Here is a 19,551-nt window from a genome sequence, read left to right on the forward strand (position 1 = left end):
GGGGACTTGCCTCCATAGGCAGCCTGGGCAAGAGTTGGTTGCCCTGGAGTGGAGTGTTTATTTGATCTTTTGTTCTCTCTGATTTGTATAAACCAGAAGTTTTTTTTTTTTTTAAGATTTTATTTATTTATTCAGGGAGAGAGAGAGGGAGAGGCAGAGACACAGGGAGGCAGAGGGAGAAGCAGGCATCATACAGAGAGCCTGACGTGGGACTCGATCCAGGGTCTCCAGGATCACGCCCTGGGCTGCAGGCGGCGCTAAACCGCTGCGCCACCAGGGCTGCCCCAGAAGTCTGTTTATACTAGATTTGAGCTTATAGTCGTAAAACTTTTCCCTGTCCCTGAGGAAATGTTTTGAGTTGATCTTTCCTCATTTAGAAGAGTAATCAAAGTATAAACCAAAGTGCTCTGGGTCGTGATTTACTGAGAATCAGGAAATCAGTAATTTACTGAGGATGCTATTGCAGCATTCCACTGGCTTCTACCCCTTGCCAGTCTCCCCTGATCCTGCCCAAGCTCCACCGGTTTGACTTCCCGTGATTTAGGGGCAAAAGGACATTTACTGAGGTCATCTGGGTTTTTAATGTTGCTATTCTTGCTTTTAATTATAAAATGCTCTTAATTTAGTGTCATGGTAATTAAAATCATTTGTCCTATGTTGTTCCTTAACCTCTTAGAAGTACAAAATTGCATATTTGTTTCAGCAATGTATCGGTTTCTCAATAACTATGTTTCAAGTCCTATGTGAATTGTAATTCACCAGTGAATCATCCGCATCTCTTTTGCTAAAGCAAATGTGTATATAATCCCCACCTCCCATCTCCCCCTGCCCCTACCAGTATGCTGTAGAGAGGCACTCCTTTGGTAATGTGCTGCTTGGCAATTTGGGATTTTTTGTTGTTGTTGTTGTTGTTGTTGTTGTTAGAGAGAGAGTGTGTGTGTGTGCATGCAGACATACATGTGTGTGGGAGTAGTTCAGGGGAGGGGGAGGGGGAGGGACAGTGGGAGAGAGACAGGCTCCATGCCCACCCACAGAAGAGCCCCACGTGGGGCTCCGTTTCACAACCTTGAGATCATGATCTGAACTAAATCAAGAGTCTGAGACTTAACCGACTGAGCCACCCAGGAGCCCTGGGTAACTGACAACATACTATTAATTGTAAATTAACATAATTGCTATGTTATTTTAGATTTCTGTGCCATTATTTTATAATATAAAATTATAGAAGATGATAAATAACCCATATTTGCTAGGAAAGAAGCTCATTGCTTCTTGTTAATTTTGAAATGTTTCTTGGTAATCTCTAGCTTTCATGTTCCTAGACCATGGAAATGTGCGGATTAGGTAGACTGCCTCCCCTAAGGGCTCAAAGGACAAATGATCTGCGAATATTTTATATTAGAAAGGAGGAAGCTGCAAAAACCAAGAACAGCTTAGAAAATTTGACCCTTTCCCCCAAAATTATGCCAAAATTATAAGCCAATTGGGGTTAACAGCATCCTCCTTAAAATCCAATTATCCCATGTATTATTGACAAGTCCCTAAGAGGACTGGATGACAGGTTCGATTATATTTTAATAGGAAGACCTGAAGTCAGATTGCTTTCCTCCCAATAACAGAGGAGGTTCTAACAGCAGGGATTAGAATTTTTATCTGGGAGCAGGTAATAAGCTATTAAAGCAGTCTGTCTAGACACTGCAGTTGGAATAAGTCAAGCACTATCACGACTGCTTACCTGAGAGTAGATTACATGGAAAGATATCCAACAAAAGAGAGTAAGGAAAATGCGAAGACATTTTAGTATAATTCACACTTCTTTATAGAATAGGCCCAATACCCAAGAGAAGAAGAAAACTCCCTCTCACTTATTCATCAGATATTTATTATATAGCATCAATGTGCTTTGGATAAATGGCTGGACAAGCAGACAGACATCCCTGCCCTTTTGTAATGCTTTAAGCTGCCTTCAGGTTCTAGTTGTTGGTGAGTTGACCTACAACCTAAAGTAAAGAGACTTTGTACAGTAGTTAGGAGCATGAACCCTAGAACCAGATTCTCTGGGTTCTCCTCATTTACCAATTCCTAGCCAGGTTGTCATGAGCAAATTCCTTACATCTTATATTTCATCATCCTCACTTCTTCCCTTTCTCTATCTGAAAAATGCAACCCTAGAAGGACATGATAATTACCTAAAATAATTCATGAAAACTCTTAGAATAGTACCTAGCACAGACTTAGTGCTTGACAAATGTTTGACACTGTTATGCCTTCATTCAACATACTTATCAGCCCATTAACACACAACAGGCTCTGTTCTAGATTCTGGAGGTACAACAGGACCTTCAGAGGTTAATATTCTAGAAGGAGGTTTATTTACTTCATGGGTTACATTGGCTCTCCTGAGCAGGTCTGTGAAACCAAAACACTGTGTTGTATATGTGATTTCTAGGGACACCTGGGTTGCTCAGCGGTTGAGCGTCTGCCTTTGGCTCAGGGCGTGATCCTGGGGTCCTGGGATCGAGTCCCACATCAGGCTCCCTGTAGAGAGGCTGCTTCTCCCTCTGGCTGTGTCTCTGCCTCTCTCTCTCTGTGACTCTCATGAATAAATAATCTTACAAATCTTTTTAAAGATAATGTGATTTCTATGGGAACATCCCTTTTGAATTTTCAACAGCTGATTTATGGAACCATAAATCATTTTGGATCATACTTGGGAAATGCCTGAAGTATTCTAAGTATCTGTGAATATTTGTGTGTGTGTGTTTATGTGTGTATGTCCTCTATTTGGTGGTGAAAGTTTTCAATTCAAGCCTCAAATAAAAGTTCAACAGGAATACATTTTACCTACTTATTTTAAAAAGTCGTAGTTTCAGCATAATAGACAGTGAGGAGCACAAACAAAAGCTAACAGATTTTAACTTCTGTTCCTGGGAGGGAAGTTGTTACAATATTTAAAAATTTAAAAAGAAAAAACTCTAAGAACATAAAGTAATAGTAAATAGGTAATACATTTTTGGAGGCAAATATTTTAGCAAATCAACTATTATCAACAAATTTTAACATTTTGATAATGTTTATTTTATATTTTTCCACAGTTAAGTCTGGATAATAAAAATATTCAATTAAAAATAAGTACTAAACATATGTTCAAATTGTACAAAGGGCCACTAGAGGTTATGAGCATTAAACAATCCTTGGACAGAACTTTTGCTTAAAAGAGAAGGCAAATTTCTGTTCTTAGAGGACAGAAAGTATATTTCCATGCTTAAAATGCCTAAACATTTTTTCCATAAATCTAACATAAACCACTTTGAGTGAGTTCATCCTTTAAAGCCAAATTTCTCTCTCTGTTTTTATTGTTTAAGTAGATCGAGAACTTCTGGTTAGCATTTTCACTTTCTTAACCCTTATGATTTAAAATTTAGTGTTTTTAAGTAATCTTCACAGAGATAAAGAAGTACATGTTTGAAGGTCCTGGGGGTCAAGGAGAACATGGTCTCTTCAAGAATTACACCATGGCTTTTAAATCTAATGGGGGAGGGAGAGTAGATGAGATGGAGATGGTAAGCAGTCCCCCCCCCCCTTACACATTGGTTAGACCATCTGAGGCTGTCCCATGGCTCTTAGGTGCACTGTTCCAGGCACTGTCCCCGACCTGAACTCCTTTCTTTCTTCTTGTATTTCACTTTGGATCATGTCTGTTGGCCAGTCTTCAGACTGAATGATTTTCCCCTTCTGTTGAGTTCATTCTGCCAATAACCCACCAAATATATTCTTTATTTCTGATACTTTTTTGTTTGTTTATTTGACTGTGGTCATGGCTTATGTTGGGGATGGGGAACAGGACCTCCTACTGCTTCCTCAGGGTCAGATGCAGTTATATTTTGGAGCTGATTTATTAAGTTTTTAGAAACATATGGGGCATTCAACATCATGTTGATAGTTTTAAATTGACCATGGCAGAAGTATTCACATCAGCTAAATTGGCAGACATCATGAAACAGGACCTCTTTGCCCCAAGAGAACTGTATTTCAAACATTTGCAATCATACCACTGATGGATTTTGCTTCTACCCCTCCCTTAGTAACAATGTATCTGTTTCTCAGGGCAGGTGCACAAAGTGTCCACCCATTTGGCTTTTCACCTTTCCCCAGAAACTATCTGGGAAGGTTTCTTGCCTTTCCTCCAGAAGCTTGAGGTGCTTGTTTCAGATGAAAAAGGAGTCTGGTGAGGTGGCAGGGTTTTGTGCTTGTGCCCCACCTGGTGGGGTGCCAGGGGATATCTCTAGTTTCCCCTCCTGCCACCATCTTTCTTAAGAGTATCTAGTAGAAGGAAGCCTGTGGAAAAGTGCTTGAGAATGAGTGCAAATCCTCTTATACTTCTGTGTCTGGGGCTTCCAGGGATTCTAGAGGGTCAACTAGCCCACACTCTAAGAATCCAGGAAAATTTTGCCTCCTTCCCCCTTTACACATCTATAGGAGCTATCACTCTTTGCCATGCTCTATCAAAGAACAACTCAAAGGGTTCAGTCTCACCTCAGAGAGGCAAATCACCCTTTTGAATGATTTTACCTGATTATCTTGCAACCTCAGCTCTGATTAGCTCAAGAAAAATTATGGTTTTGTTAATTGTCTAACTTTTTTTTCTCCTGTTGGGTAAGAGTTATGTTCATTTGTGGCTCCCTGCATCCTAAGAAGAAGTAGAACGCTCAGCTGTTAGGTCTGGAAGAGTCTTTCCCTTGCATCATGTAAAACATAAATCTGGAGTTTATTCTGAGCACTGCGAAGGAGGGGGAAGGCCTTTGAAGGCTTTTCAGCAGGGTGAGATAGTTATGTGATGTTAATCTCTTAAACACGGTGATGTCTACCTCCTACTTGCTAAACCAGAGTGACCCACTGATCACTTTCTGCTCAGCATTTCCCATCTTTAATCTGGTAGCTTGCTTCTAGTTCTTGAGCTCCTTGATTCTTTTCACTAGTTATTTTGCCTGCATTATCAGACTACTTCCATTTCTATGACTTATTCCTCTGGTATATATCTTTCTCTGTCCATTTTTAGATATGTTAACTACCCAAGTGGATGGTATCTGTGAAGATTTTGCCAATCCCTTCATTTCCATTGTTTCAGTACCTGAGCAAGAATTAAGGGTGAGTGTTTTGGCTGCAGTCTCAGGGCATCAAGAGCGAGGGAAAGGAAGGTGAAGCACGGAAGAATGCAGAACAATGTAAGACAATGTGTTATCCTGTACTGACTGTTTCATGATAAGCCACAGAGACACATGTTTCTGGATCAGCCTGTTACAAAGAAACTGCCTCCAAATGGCCCACCAGAGGGAGGAAAAGAGAAGGGATTCTATCTGCCCAGATTCTGTCTCCTGTCTCCCATGGGTCCAGAATTTTCCCCATAGGAAAGAATTCACCTCCTCTTTAGACTTTATTAACCAGTCATTTTAGCAGCTGCTTCAGAAACCAAATCCTAAATTCTTGTCTTTGGCATGGCATTTGACTCCCAAGTGGTAGGAGGGAACCTTGCTTGACTCAAGGTGTGGGTAGCATGACTCGAGTGGCAGACCAAGAGGGTCACCATGGGATCAATGAGCTCAAGGGCAGCAGCGAGGGATTGAGAGCCCAGGAGAGGGTGGCCCTGAGAGATGCTGACATACCTATCAGGGATGATAACATTAAACAGTGTCAGCCTCAAGGCCAGCCCTGGAGAGAAACTCAGTTATGTGCATGCCCTGTTCTCTCTCCTGCTGCTTCTCTTCCAGAGTCATCCATTAGTCTTGGCTTACGCGCATATCTTCAAATGTGTTCTTGGGGATCCCCAGGTGGCGCAGCGGTTTGGCAGCGGTTTGGCGCCTGCCTTTGGCCCAGGGCGCGATCCTGGAGACCTGGGATCGGATCCCACATGGGGCTCCTGGTGCATGGAGCCTGCTTCTCCCTCTGCCTGTGTCTCTGCCTCTCTCTCTCTCTCTCTCTCTCACTGTATGACTATCATAAATAAATTTAAAAAAAAATTTAAAAAAAATGTGTTCTTTGGCTAGTTGGGTTTCATTTTCTTTTTTTTTTCATTCTCCTCTGGAATCTCTAGCTTGGCTTCTTTTCCTTTCCAGGCAAGCCTGAGTGCTGCACTCTCTGGATGCCTAAGACCATCCCTCAGTACAAACTGCATGACACACCCCAGCCAGACAGCTTTTTCTTTCCTCTAGGACCCTTCATCAGTCCGTACTTACTTCTATCTTTCATAGTCTTTCACTTTCTCCATCAATTTGTAAGCTAATTGACGCTAATGATGCCAAAAGGTGTCATTCATCTTTTCTGTGGAAACAACAAATTGTAATAAGGAAAGACTACTGGCTAGGGAGCAGAAGCTCAGGATTAATGTCACCTGCTACTCTATGATTTTGGACAGGCCACATAAACTCTTCCAGGCTCAACTTCCTTATCCATGGAATGGGGATTAAAGACCATGCAGAATAGTTATGAGGATCATATCAGATCCTGTGTATGAAAATTGGTGGGGGGAGGGAGACACTCTGCACTGTATAAATATAGTGTAGTATTATGATTAAATCGACTGTCTTACAGCATGACATCACATTTGTTAGGGAGCTGGGACTTGGTGATCTCTGACACAAGACTGCGGCTTTATAATTAAAGAATCTGAAGCAGAGAGGCCATATGGAATTTGACTATTAGACCAGTACTGTTAGATAGTATTCTTGTCTTCTGTGTTTTAGAGAGGAAGCAGGCTCTAAGAGGTTATGTGACTTACCATGGTCACCATTTTCACTTAGCTGATACATGGTGATAGGGCCAGTCTGGGGAATGCAGGGCCATCTGATGCCAGAGCCCACCCTTCACTGGGTACACTGCAGTGCCTCCCCAAGTGTCCCCAGCCAGCCAGCATCTGAGCTGGGCCTGGAATCCAGGATCCCCAGAGCCCTGAGCTCCAAAGCTCCCTGGCAGATTTTCCCATTCCAACCAAAGAGTGACAGCGTGGCATCTAAGAGTCAAATTCTCTGCTAGGGGCTCTTTGGGCTAACATGCCTTAGAGACCCCCCAACCCCCCACCCATTACAGCCAGACTAAATGAGCTTTTGAAAAGATTTTTTAATTACTAACACAGCATATGGTGCATAGTAGTTAAGAACATACAGTTTCTGAAGCCTTCTGCCCCGGTTCTAATCCCAGCCCCACCACTGAACAGACTGTCACTCCTCTCCTGGGCAAGTGACTTCTCTCTCAATGACTCAGCCTCCTTATCCATAACAGAAGAGAAGAAAGATTCCCACTGCCTCAACTTCGAGTCTGCGGCTGTGATATGTGTTTTCATTAAATAAAATAATTCATTCCAGGGTCTTATTTTGTAATTCAGATTAAATCGTGTATCATCACTAAATAAAAAAACAAATCAGAGGGAAAGAAAAACACAAAATAGCAGGTCTCACTTTGAAACTACATAGGCTCTGTTGGTAGAATGGCCAGACCTCACTTTTTCTCAGGAAATACTATTTGAGGCTCTTTTGTGGGGTTTGTTCCGAGGCAGCTGACTTAGGGAGGGCAATTCAGTTGGCCTGTCCAGAGCCCACTGGGCAGCTCCAGGAAGAGCAGGCACTCTCAGCCTGGCAGGTGGGAACTTAAGCAGAGCAAGCGGTGTGCCTGGGCCTTTGGGCACTATGCTTTTGTGCTTATGTAGCTCTTTGCATTGCACAAAAGACTGAAATCTAGAGTCAATCGAATATAATGAATGGATTCCTTTGTGGAATTCCATATTGTTTTTAACATTTCTTTGGTAATTTTGAGCAAAATAACTTCTGAGGTGATTATACCAGGAACAATGCCTTTAGACCTTTTAAATTGTTTTCCTTTGTATAGTTGAACATGTACTTTTTAGGGGAAAGGGCGAAGCAATTTGATGCATTGGTCTCTCCATGTATAACATGCAGGCTGCTGGCAATGGAAATTTAACAGATTAATGAGAATGTTTAGTTTGGGAACGATATCCTGATGATATACAGTGATATTTTCTGGGCTTTCATTTTCTAGAAACTAATTGGTGTAAAAAATTACTACTGTCCTTGAAATATTTTGTGTCTGTGTGTGTGTGTGTGAACATGAGCAGAGCCATTTTCACATCATCCGTGAAAAGCATACAACAGGTTTTTAAAAAGATTTTATTTATTTATTCATGAGAGACACAGAGAGAGAGGCAGAGACATAGGCAGAGGGAGAAGCAGGCTCCCTGGAGGGAACCCGATGTGGGACTTGATCCCAGGACCCCGGGATCACGCCCTGAGCTGAAGGCACTCAACCATTGGGCCACCCAGGCATCCCTAGCATGCAACAATTTAAAGAGCAGGTATTTTAATGATTTTTTTATTTATTTGAGAGAGAGAGAGCACGAGTGGGAGGAAGGGCAGACGGAGAGGAAGAAGCAGACTCCCCATTGAGCAGAAAGCCAATGCAGGGCTCAATCCCAGAACCCTGAGATCATGACCTGAGCCAAAGGCAGATGCTTAAAAAAACAAAAAATAATAATTAAAAAAATTTTTAAATAAAAAAAAGACAGATGCTTACCTGACTGAGCACCCAGGCACCCCAAAAGAGCAGGTTTTTTTTTTTTTTTTTTTTTTTTTTTTATGATAGGCACACAGTGAGAGAGAGAGAGAGAGGCAGAGACACAGGCAGAGGGAGAAGCAGGCTCCATGCACCGGGAGCCTGACGTGGGATTCGATCCCGGGTCTCCAGGATCGCGCCCTGGGCCAAAGGCAGGCGCCAAACCGCTGCGCCACCCAGGGATCCCCAAGAGTAGGTATTTTAAAGGCACTTGGTAGAAATATAGAAAAGCAGCATTAAAGTGACTTGAGTCATTCTTTCCCACTAAATATAAATTTTAATTTTTATATGCTAGACAAAAGAGAAAGTAGACATCCTTCTAGCTGATGCGTTACTGACTCTGGCTGCTAAATGAATAAATTTGCAGCCAGGCCTCTGCAAATGTGGAGATGGGGAGAGGATGGGTATCAAAGATGCCAAATCCACGACTGCTTTCCAGTCAGCCAGGGCTACTCACCTGCCACATCCCCTCCTTCCCCTTTTTTGTCTCGTTCTCTCCTCACTTTTACATTATTTTTCCTCTCCCTTGTGATGGTTCTGTTGCTTTGCTTTGGCTCTTTATTTTTAGATACCCATTTGTGGCCAGATTTCATATTCATACAGTGAAATGGTGTACCTTGGGTGTGGCATTTAATTAAAATTCATACTGTTAGGTTGTGTTATCCAAAATCTGAGACTTACTAAGAAACACAGAATTTTTTTAAAAGTGAGTTCCATGCCTGGCATGAAACCCAGTGTGGGCCATTGGACTCATGACCTTGAGATCAAGACCTGATCTGAGATCAAGATTCAGAGGTTTAACCAACTAAACCACCCAGGAGCGCCTGAAATGTGGCGTTTTAATCAAACATCTAGTTGCCAGGGAATTCTGTATTCATAGAGAAAAGAAAAGTTATAAGACATGTAAAAATTGAACTATATTTTTTTTGTTGAAGATTTTGTAATTTGTGGGACACCTAGATGGCTCAGTGGTTGAGCACCTGCCTTCGGCCCAGGGCGTGATCCCAGAGTCCCAGAATCGAGTCCCACATCGGGCTCCCTGCATGGAGCCTGCTTTTCTCTGTGTGTGTGTGTCTCTCATGAGTAAATAAATAAAATCTTAAAAAAAAAAAAAAGATTTTATTATTTGACACAGAGAGAGAGAGCACGGCAGAAGTTGAGGGAGAAGCAGGCTCCCCACTGAGCAAAGAGCCTGATGCAGGGCTCAATCCTAGGACCCTGAGATCATGGCCTGAGCTGAAGGCAGATGCTTAACCAACTGAGCCACCTAAGCACCCCAGATTGAACTATCTTAATGAGGTTGCTTTTTACACGCCAGATCAGCTTTTAGGAAGAAGTCAGTCAAAACTATAGTTGGCCATAATTTATTGCTCTTTCTGGAGTCTGTTATAAAAAGAAATGCCTTATATTCAGCTTGATTCTTTAACATCATAGACATTCATTCAGGAGAGTTTGATGAATAGGAGAAGAAATTTTTACTCCCGGGATCCCTGGGTGGCACAGCGGTTTAGCGCCTGCCTTTGGCCCAGGGCATGATCCTGGAGACCCAGGATCGAATCCCACATCGGGCTCCCGGTGCATGGAGCCAGCTTCTCCCTCTGCCTATGTCTCTGCCTCTCTCCCTCTCTCTCTCTGTGACTATCATAAATAAATAAAAATTAAAAAAAAAAAAAGAAATTTTTACTCCCAAATCTTAACCTGTACTCTGCACATAACATCTGCATATATGTCTAGCTTAATACTTTTCCATTGCAAAAAAGGGTCTTTCAAGAGTAAAATGATTAAAACTTCATATATGCAGTTCCTAAAATATCTCAAATAGCAGTTAAAGTAAATTCCTGATGGTTTATAGCTGAGATAGAAGGTTGGCTGTGTAGTTAATCATGCTATGACCAGAGGTGATTTTTGCACCTCTATCAGCAGTGCTCTTGAGGCTGAGGCTTTGAGAAAAAGATTGTAGGAAACTGGCAGTTTTGGGCAGATGTGTATCTATACCTCGGGCATCACTGGTTGTAATTTAACTGTAGCTATGTTGCAACCATCTGGGTAGCCAAACAGCTGAGGTCTGCTCTTGCACATGATTGTAAGTGTGGAGGAGATTTGCTTGACTTCCTAGACACTGGATTTATAAAAAAGGAGATATGTCAAGCAGTAACTATGGTGGCATGCTGCTGGGATGGATATGTCTGCAGCCAGCTTCCTGGGGTGGCTTCCCTTGGACATTTAAGTGTGTCCTAGCTCTTGGGTGACACGGTGCTGCTGGATTTTTTTTTTAAGATATTTTTTATTTATTCATGAGAGACACACAGAGAGAGGCAGAGACATAGGCAGAGGGAGAAGCAGGCTTCCCGCGGGGAGCCTGAGGTGGAACTTGATCCCAGGACCCTGAGATCACGACCTGTGCCAAAGGCACTCAACCACTGAGCCACCCAGGTGCCCCAAGTGCTGCTGGATTTTATGTCAGTTCTACCTTCAGGGTAAATCCCTGATTTCCATAGATAACCTAATCTGTAGAAAGAAAGAACATTAAAATATGGTAGAGTTTACCATTTTTTCAGAGTGAGAAACCAAATTACAGGCTCACTGATACAGAATCTTTCAACATTGAAAGTTAACGGCTGATTTCTTGTTCGGGGAGAAAAGCTTACTAACCATTTCCCGACCACTTTAGGATCGATTCTAGAACCCACCATCTTTCCTGATTTATATGACTGTTCGGCTGTGTACCTCCACAGTTAGAGCTATTAGAGTTTTTGCTGATTTGCTTGGCATATCTCCAGCAAAATAGTCCATTAAAATTCAAATCCTTTCCCAATAATTGAGACAATCAATTTACATTAAACAAGGCACAATTATACTTTCATGTACAATTTAAATTCTATAGAAAATAATGAGTGTGCAATAAAGAGGGACACTTATTTTGATGCAAAGGGATGTTTTTATAGTCTGCATAAACAAATCTTTCATATTTTCAAAATAGTTCCCTCATTATCTTTGGTGTAGGAGAACTCTATTGTGTGTTATTTTGATGTAGGGACAAATGTGTGTCCCTGGCTGCATGTTTAATAAGCAATGTGACTTTCTCTCAAAGGCATTTAAATTGCAAGGGTTGAGATAGAATCAGGTAGGTCCTTGCTTGCTGTTCGACATGAATCATTCTTATAAAAAGAGCAAACAAAGAGGATGCAGATTGAGTGATTTTGTTGCCTTTGTGCCTGCCTTAGTGAAATAGGCACCAGGCATCCATCTCTACCTTTGTGTGGCAGACCAGGGATCAAGTGCTCCAGCCTCAGAAAGCCATTCAGAGGAATTTGGGAGGATGCAGTTGCGGTGGCTGCATGCCTTTATGCTGAGGGGTTCCTGGGAGAGCCGCAAACCACAGGGACTCAGCTCACCAGGCAGCCAGGCTCGGGGAGTGTGCCCACCCCTCTCCAGCTCTCCTGCACAAGCTCTGAGTAAGACTGGGATTGTCGGTCAGGAACTCTAGAACACTGGAGAAACAGTATTAGGAAGAATATAGTACAAATAATGACAAGCTAGAAAACAAATCCTGTCAGAGCCTGAGAATATATTTGGCTTCCGCTTGCTGTGTCTGTCTGTTTCTATAAACGGTCCAGAATAGAAACCGGATGTTTAAAATCTCTCTCCCTTTCACATGCTTGCCTCCCCCCTCCTGTCTTCCTTCCTCTTCAGTATTAGTAGACTTACTATTTTTATTAGTTTGTATTTATATTCCCATTTTTCAATATTTGCCATTTGTGTGGATAACACATTAATTTTTAATGAAACATTTTCAAACTCTTAGAATAGCTGCATCATAAAAGAAAAACTTGAAATTGATATAGACTCTAAGGCAGCATGTAAACTGAATATTACAATTGTTTTTCCCTCTTACAAGTGGCAAACGCTTATTTTAAAAGATGGTGGATGCTCAACTTAAATCTTATCTTTGTATAGGAGCCTAGGTTTTGTGTCTCATATTTGTGGCACAAAGTGTAACTCAGGTGCCATTCTGATTAAAGTGAAAGAAATATCAAAACAATGTTAGTGCTCTCTAATAATTTTTCTTCCTATCTACAAGTACATTTTTTTTTTTTTTTTGACAAGCCTCACTGCTATTAAAGAAAGTCAGTTGTGGCTTAAATTGAATCTTGAGCATAATTTTTCATTGTCGTTCTGTTGCAGAACTACAATTTTAACAAAGGCAGCATTGGTTTCTTTGAGTAGTTTATTTTCTCCAGTCAGGAATTGTTTGTAATTTTGTGCTTGTGAAATTGAAATTAATCTTGGAAAATATTTAAACAGTTTCATGGGATCCCTGGGTGGCGCAGCGGTTTGGCGCCTGCCTTTGGCCCAGGGCGCGATCCTGGAGACCCGGGATCGAATCCCATGTCGGGCTCCCGGTGCATGGAGCCTGCTTCTCCCTCTGCCTGTGTCTCTGCCTCTCTCTCTCTGTATGACTATCGTAAAAAAAAAATAAAATAAAATAAAATAAAATAAAATAAAATAAACAGTTTCATATTACATGCTGTTCTCAGAACTAAAGCTCTGCAGTCTACTTTGGAACTGCAAATTAATAAGTATAGCTTCTTCCAGAAGTTTCTTATAGGAAGCATGGACATTGAAGATGTGGCATCTTAGAGACTTTTTCCCACTCACAAGTCAGAAGGAAACAAATAATCAATTTTATGTGGGTAACTTAAATTGTATTTGAATCATTATATAAATATGCACATACACGCACATATGGTATGCTTATATATCTAAGCTTGTATTTTTGCATTAGAAGAATATATATCACTTCACATTTTATTCTCTAAAGTAAAAATTTTTAAATAGTATTTACCTTTCTGAAGTACATTTACTTATTCTGAACATTAACAAAAAATATATATATATTTTCCAAATATTTGTATTTTGTATCCTAAATAAAGATGACTAAATGTTTTGGGGAACACTGTGTGTATTCTATGAGCTGAACTGCACAGAATGGCATTTTAAAGAGTCAGAGACACCTGAAAGATTAGTGACCCCCCTGTCCTAGCATCTACTTCTCACCCTCCATCCTCTACCCCAGCAGACACTTTCTAGGTAAGGAAACAGACCTGACGACATAGGGTGACTCCTAAGATACGGTTCAGGTATTGACCAGAATCTGTGATTTCTGACTGCTGCTCTAGTTTTCTACTGAACTCACTCAATAATGTGTATGTTTCAAGAAAGAGGGAGGAAAATATTAAGTGCAGGTAAATAGATGTTTAGTAAAGCCGGCTGATCCAGTAAGCTTGAGACCAGAAGTTGGATGGTTAATTCAAAGGTCAGGAAATCAAAACAAGTGATCGATATGTTGAACGAAGACATTTTCTTTGTGTATGGATCACCCAATTTGGAGTGTCACATCAGTTTTTCTGGGTGCACCACACCAAAGCTGCATCTTCCGGTGCCTCCAATTTGGGTTTCTTTAAACCAGCCGAGGACATAAAGACACTTGGGGAGAAACTTCCCTGCAGAATTGACTGTTTCAATGACCCCCTCCCACCATGTCTTTTACAGTTATTTCAAACACACTTAATTTGACAGACTTTGTAAAAAACAAAAACAAACGCTCTGCTTTGTTGATTCTTTCTAAATCACTCCACTTTGTTTTCATTGAATCAGCAGTCATATTTCTGAGTTCACGAAACATTAAGTTATGCTTGTGTAAGCAGCAGAACCATGCTTGGAAAGAGACACAACTGCCTGGAAAGCACTGCATGACTGGTGGGAGCAGTGGTGAGCAATCGTACTGGGAACTGGCAGCCAGTGGCCACAGGTACTGAGTGTGTCCTGGACTTTACTCAGTACCTTTTATGGAGAGCAAAGGAGGGTGTTGGTTCATTAGATGGACAGGGTAAGTGGCCATCAGTTCAGGGAGCTTCAGCTCTACTTTGGAGGGAACCAGTGGAGTCAGACAAATGAAAATAGGCAGAATGCTAACTCATTTTATAAGAGGAATCTGCAGAGCACGTTCCATGGACATTTATTCCCTTTGTACCAGAGAGGAGACAGCCAACCTGCAGGCAGAAGAAAGGGAGCTTTCCCTGTTCTCTTTGCCCTGTTCCCTTCTCTTCCCCTGGGTCAAGAAGATGAGGCTCACACCACCCAAAAGTTGGGCCAATGGAGCATTCTTTTTTTTTTTTTAAGATTTATTTATTTATTTATTCATTCATTCATTCATTCATTCATTCATGAGAGACAGAGAGAGAGGCAGAGACACAGGCAGAGGAAGAAGCAGGCTCCAGGCAGGGAGCCTGACACTGGACTCAATCCAGGGTCTCCAGGATCACACCCTGGGCCGAAGGCAGCACTAAACGGGAGAGCCCCCCAGGCTGCCCTGGAGCATTCTTATACCAAGCGAACTTTCTACAGCTGCTTGGCAGTCAAAGCAGTGGCCATTATTCAGCCTAGAGAGTCACTGCTCATGTATGGATTTGTGAGTGACCTGCTACTCATTTGGGGAAGATAGGGGTTGTAGCCCTGCATTCTTTAGGGAGCTGATCTATTCCTTGCATCAAGTGTCCTAGAAGGAATGCTTTCTTAGGTGGTTGGGCTGCTGAAAATGCAAATGGTTTCCAAATGGGTTTAGATAAATTCTTGGATTGAGAACCTATGCCTGGGTACTATAAATGCATAAAGTCCCTTTCCTAGAATGATGATGAACGAAGAAACCAACAAGTAATGAACAACTAACCTCTGTCTAAATTGGGTGAATGTAATTTTTCTACTTATCTTCTTTATCTTTTTTTTTTTTGTCCAAGCATCCATCCATTTTTCCTTTTTTAGATCATAGTATTTGCCAAAATGGTGATTATAGCACACAGCTGCTTCACACACAAAAAAAATGATACAATATAGCTGCCTCTTTACTGCCTTGCTACCTTTGTTGTGGCCCAAAGGGATGGGACAGCATTTTTCCCTATGTATTTTATGAACAATCAGTTCCACAAAATGGTCTTTGAGAAAAGCCATATAGGATTTAATTTGGGACATAATGCGTAAACTCTACCCACTCTTTGGAGCCGCAAGATATACATTAGTATATTAAAATTGCCTTGATAAATCTTAGAAATCATTAGATATTTTTAAAGTTTAAGTTAGCTTTCATTGAAATAATAATATAAATAAGAATATCTGTAATACTTTAAAACTTTACAGCCAAGGGTGTACAGATAGGGCATGAAGGGCTACAGGCTGCCCTGCAGGAGACAGATCGCCTGTCTAAGCAGAGAAGTGACCATGTGGCACCTCCCAGAGGACCACATGGTTTCTCATGGCTCTGTGATCATCGTTCATCCCTTCACCACTGTGTTCCAGCTCTGGGCTTTACTTTCACTGCATTTTCTTTGTACTCTATGGTGTGGTATGATCACCAGGTCCATGCTCTCTCTCACACAGGCAGGAAGAATTGCTCATGGCTACAGCATACACAGGCACTGCCAAACAGCAGGTCTGTTAGCTGCAGGTGAACTTTGAGGTGTGATGACCCAAGACTGTGTTGTGGAATGGATTTCATGAGAAATAGGAAGACTTGCGTATCTCCATCACTGCCGATGTGGCTGTGATGAGCAAGAAGAGTAAACATCTTTTTCTCAGTCCAAAGGCTCTCAAAAAGGACTTTTTGTTTATGTTCTTCCTTCTCAGGGATCTAGAATCATTCTGAGAATCTACAGAAAGATTTGTGTTCATTTCATTATTAATTTGTTCATTCGGTGTTTATATATACACACTTAGGATAATTCCTGATTGTCAACTCTGGTAGCAGGGACCTGTGGCAGGCTTTGGGGTGAAAGATGCAGGGAGCTGAACCCTGGTCTTGGAGAACATACAGGCCAGATGTTCTTGCCTATGTTTCTTGAAGTCTGGAATACCTTTTCTTTCTCGGCCTAGAGACTTCTTGTTTCTGAAGAGTCAGGTCAGCTGTCATCTCAGGGAAGCCTTCCTTAACTCATTGTCCACATTCTTCAACACTTGTTCAAACCACACTTTGATCAAGGGCACAGGACGTCATAGTTATTCTTTGAATGTCTGACTTCTTCGACAGGAATTCCTTGAGAGCAGGGCCTATATCCTGGTCATTTTTGTTTCTTATGCATGTAGCCCGATGCCAGGCACTTACAGGATACTCACTCAGTGAATTGTTAATGGTTTTTATCTTCAAGTTCGCCTTTTTCAGTCTGCCAGAACTGTAGAAGGGGGAAAAATAATGAGTTAAAAGCAGAATTTATGTGTATGTGCAACTTTAAAAAAAAATACTTTATAACCTCTTATCTGTATTCTCACATTTGGAAAAAATCTTCAATATCTGTGTTTTTAATGACTATCATTAAGTAATACAAATCTAAATTTTTATTGTGTAATGATGGGTATCCAGTAAACACTCGATAAATATCAATCACAACCATTTAATATGCTTTGGTCTCATTAAAACTAGAAGAGCTCCCTCACTCTATTCAAGCCATTTAACTACTCATTGTGTTATTAGTTGCTTCTTAAGGTTTGGAGGTCATGTTTAATGGAGATGCTGGTTAGGGTTGTTAGCAGTTACGTAAATGTCTTTGACTTTACAAATTTTATGACAGTCGTTTGGAATGAGTTATATATTTTCCAAGCCTTCAGTTTCCCCAGTGGCCTGATATATTAAAGAATGATTGTTAACTTGCAAATCTGGTGAGAAGTTTTTTTTTTTTTAATCAGCCAAATTTGACATTTTACATAATGCTAGTGATTGCTGTATCACAGGCGATGGAGATAATATAGAATCGAGGGAAGGGAAAATTTTTCTTGTTTTGCATGGCCAGGCAGAACAACCCTTGGAAAGATGATCCTTTGAAAGAGATTATCATTTCTTGCTCCAACCAAATATACTCAACTTCTGTTATGTCTCCCACTTTAAAATAATCATTTCTGTGACCTGTGTCTGGAGCGCTCCAGTTTTTCCACATGGCCCTTAAAAGATAGGGCCATCAGTCTTGCATTCATAGTTATTTTGAATTATGCCACCATGTTCAGCTGCAGGGTTGTCTCCTGCAGGGCCTGGCTGGATCAGAGAGTCCTGGGCTCCTCTAGCTTTTTGCTAGAACAGGAAGGCCTGAGCGAGTGTAGGTGAGCAGCCCAGGCAGGGCCCTTCCTCCCTCCCGCACTTCACCCCCTGCTGGGGTACATGCTCCCATTTTGGCTCCAGATCTCCCTCTCTTGAGCATGAAGAGCAAATGACCCCAAGGAAAGGCTGCAAAATGTGTTTGGGCTTGCTCTCTAGATATCCTACATGAGAACTACTACATGGAAGGTTGGGTTGGTGAGGCTAATGGAAACTCTGAGCTCTCACTGGGGACCATTCTTGCTTAATCCTCCCTAGTTAGGCACCCCCTCCTCTTCTCTCCCATGCTTCTGTTTTCCAGCACTTGGAGCACTGCATTCATGGCATTGTACATCCTCTCCTGTTGTCAGATTGTGAAGTCTCCAATCTTGGACATTCAAGTGTATAAAACTATGTGAATTAATGAATAATCCTCCAGGAACTGCAACTCTTTTAACTTAAAAGCTGTTAGCTGATGCTTAGTATTAATGTATACTGATTGCATATGTGCCCTCATTTCTTTCCATTAGCCTTTTAGGATTGGAACTCACTTGGCTTTTATTAGGCAGTTTTTCAACCTTTTAAGTTTTTCAACCTTTAAGCTATAATATGATTTGGTCCATCCAAAGCAGCAACAGCAATAGCAACAACAAAAACCAAAGGAATGTGAATGCCTGTTACATGATAGGAACTACAGGCCATGGAGATCCACAAAATAAACGATCCCTGACTTCTGTTCTCTGGAGAAAGAGGTATGAAGTCCTACTCTAACTCCATAGGCCCCATGTAGTAAAGACTTTGGTAGAGATGACTGTGTACCTGCATAGGAACACTGAAGAGAGATACAGATCTGGTCTGGGAGATGTTGGAAGACTTTCTGGAAGAAGGAACACCAAAACTTAAATTTATTTTTTTAAAAGACTTATTTATTTATTTTAGAGAGAACGAGCTCGGGGACACAGACGGAGAGGCAAAGAAAGTCTTAAGCAGACTCCATGTTGAGTTCAGAGCCCCATGGGGGGTGGATCTCATGACCCTGAGTTCATGACCTGAGTGGAAACCAAGAGTTGGACACTTAACTTCTGTGCCTCCTAGGCACCCCCACAACTTAACTTTAGAGGGAAGTCTCATGCCAGGCAGAGAGGAAACCTGGAGAGAGAAGTGATGTCATATGGAATAGCAACAACACACAGGGCCATGTTGGAAGGTTGGAAGAAGCAGGAATGCACTGGAGATCCATGCCAGAGACCTACCTGTCTCTGCTTCCCATAGGTATTAGGGAACCAATGAAGAGTGTTAAATAGGGCACAATAATGGGTTTGCATTTCAAATACTGGTGGTAGCCTGAAGGGTGGATTTCAGGGAGCCCAGTAGGGAAACAAGACAGGAAATGATTGGTGCCTGTGATAGAGATGAAGAGGAGGGATGGATTAGAGAAATACTTAGGAGGTAAAGTAGCTGTTGATGGGATATGAGAAGTGTAGAGAAATCAAGAATCAAATAATATTGCTCATGACTATTACTGTTAGTACCTATTTCTTTGGTCTAAATCCTAGTGGGTTTTTAAAAATCAATTAATTTTTATTTGAGAGAGTATGTGTGCATGTACACGACTGGGGGAAGGGCAGAGGGAGAGAGAATCCTAAACAGGTTTCACACACAACATGGGGCCTGACATGGTGCTCGATCTCATGACCTGAGCTAAAATCAGGAGTCAGACGTTTAACAAACTGAGCCACCCAAGTGCCCCCCCAGTGACATTTTTTTATTTCTCTGGGAATGAACCTACAGGAGGCCTGAAAAGCTAATGACTTTTA

The 19,551-nt window shown here is 41.5% G+C and overlaps 1 protein-coding gene across 5 annotated transcripts in view; it reads left to right on the top strand.

The window, feature by feature from the left end:
* Positions 1 to 19,551, top strand: part of SDCCAG8 (SHH signaling and ciliogenesis regulator SDCCAG8) — a 234,719-nt gene that overhangs the window by 168,751 nt on the left and 46,417 nt on the right. For 2 of the 5 annotated variants that reach the window (XR_008664244.1, XR_008664243.1), the window contains exon 17: positions 5,060 to 5,148. The exons of the other annotated variants lie outside the window; for them this stretch is intronic. The gene's annotated coding sequence lies outside the window, so the exon portion shown is untranslated. The remainder of the gene's footprint in view (positions 1 to 5,059; positions 5,149 to 19,551) is intronic. 5 annotated transcript variants of the gene reach the window in all.

The sequence above is a fragment of the Nyctereutes procyonoides genome, unplaced genomic scaffold, assembly GCF_905146905.1.
Source record: "Nyctereutes procyonoides isolate TBG_1078 unplaced genomic scaffold, NYPRO_anot_genome, whole genome shotgun sequence".
NCBI classification, from domain to species: domain Eukaryota; kingdom Metazoa; phylum Chordata; class Mammalia; order Carnivora; family Canidae; genus Nyctereutes; species Nyctereutes procyonoides.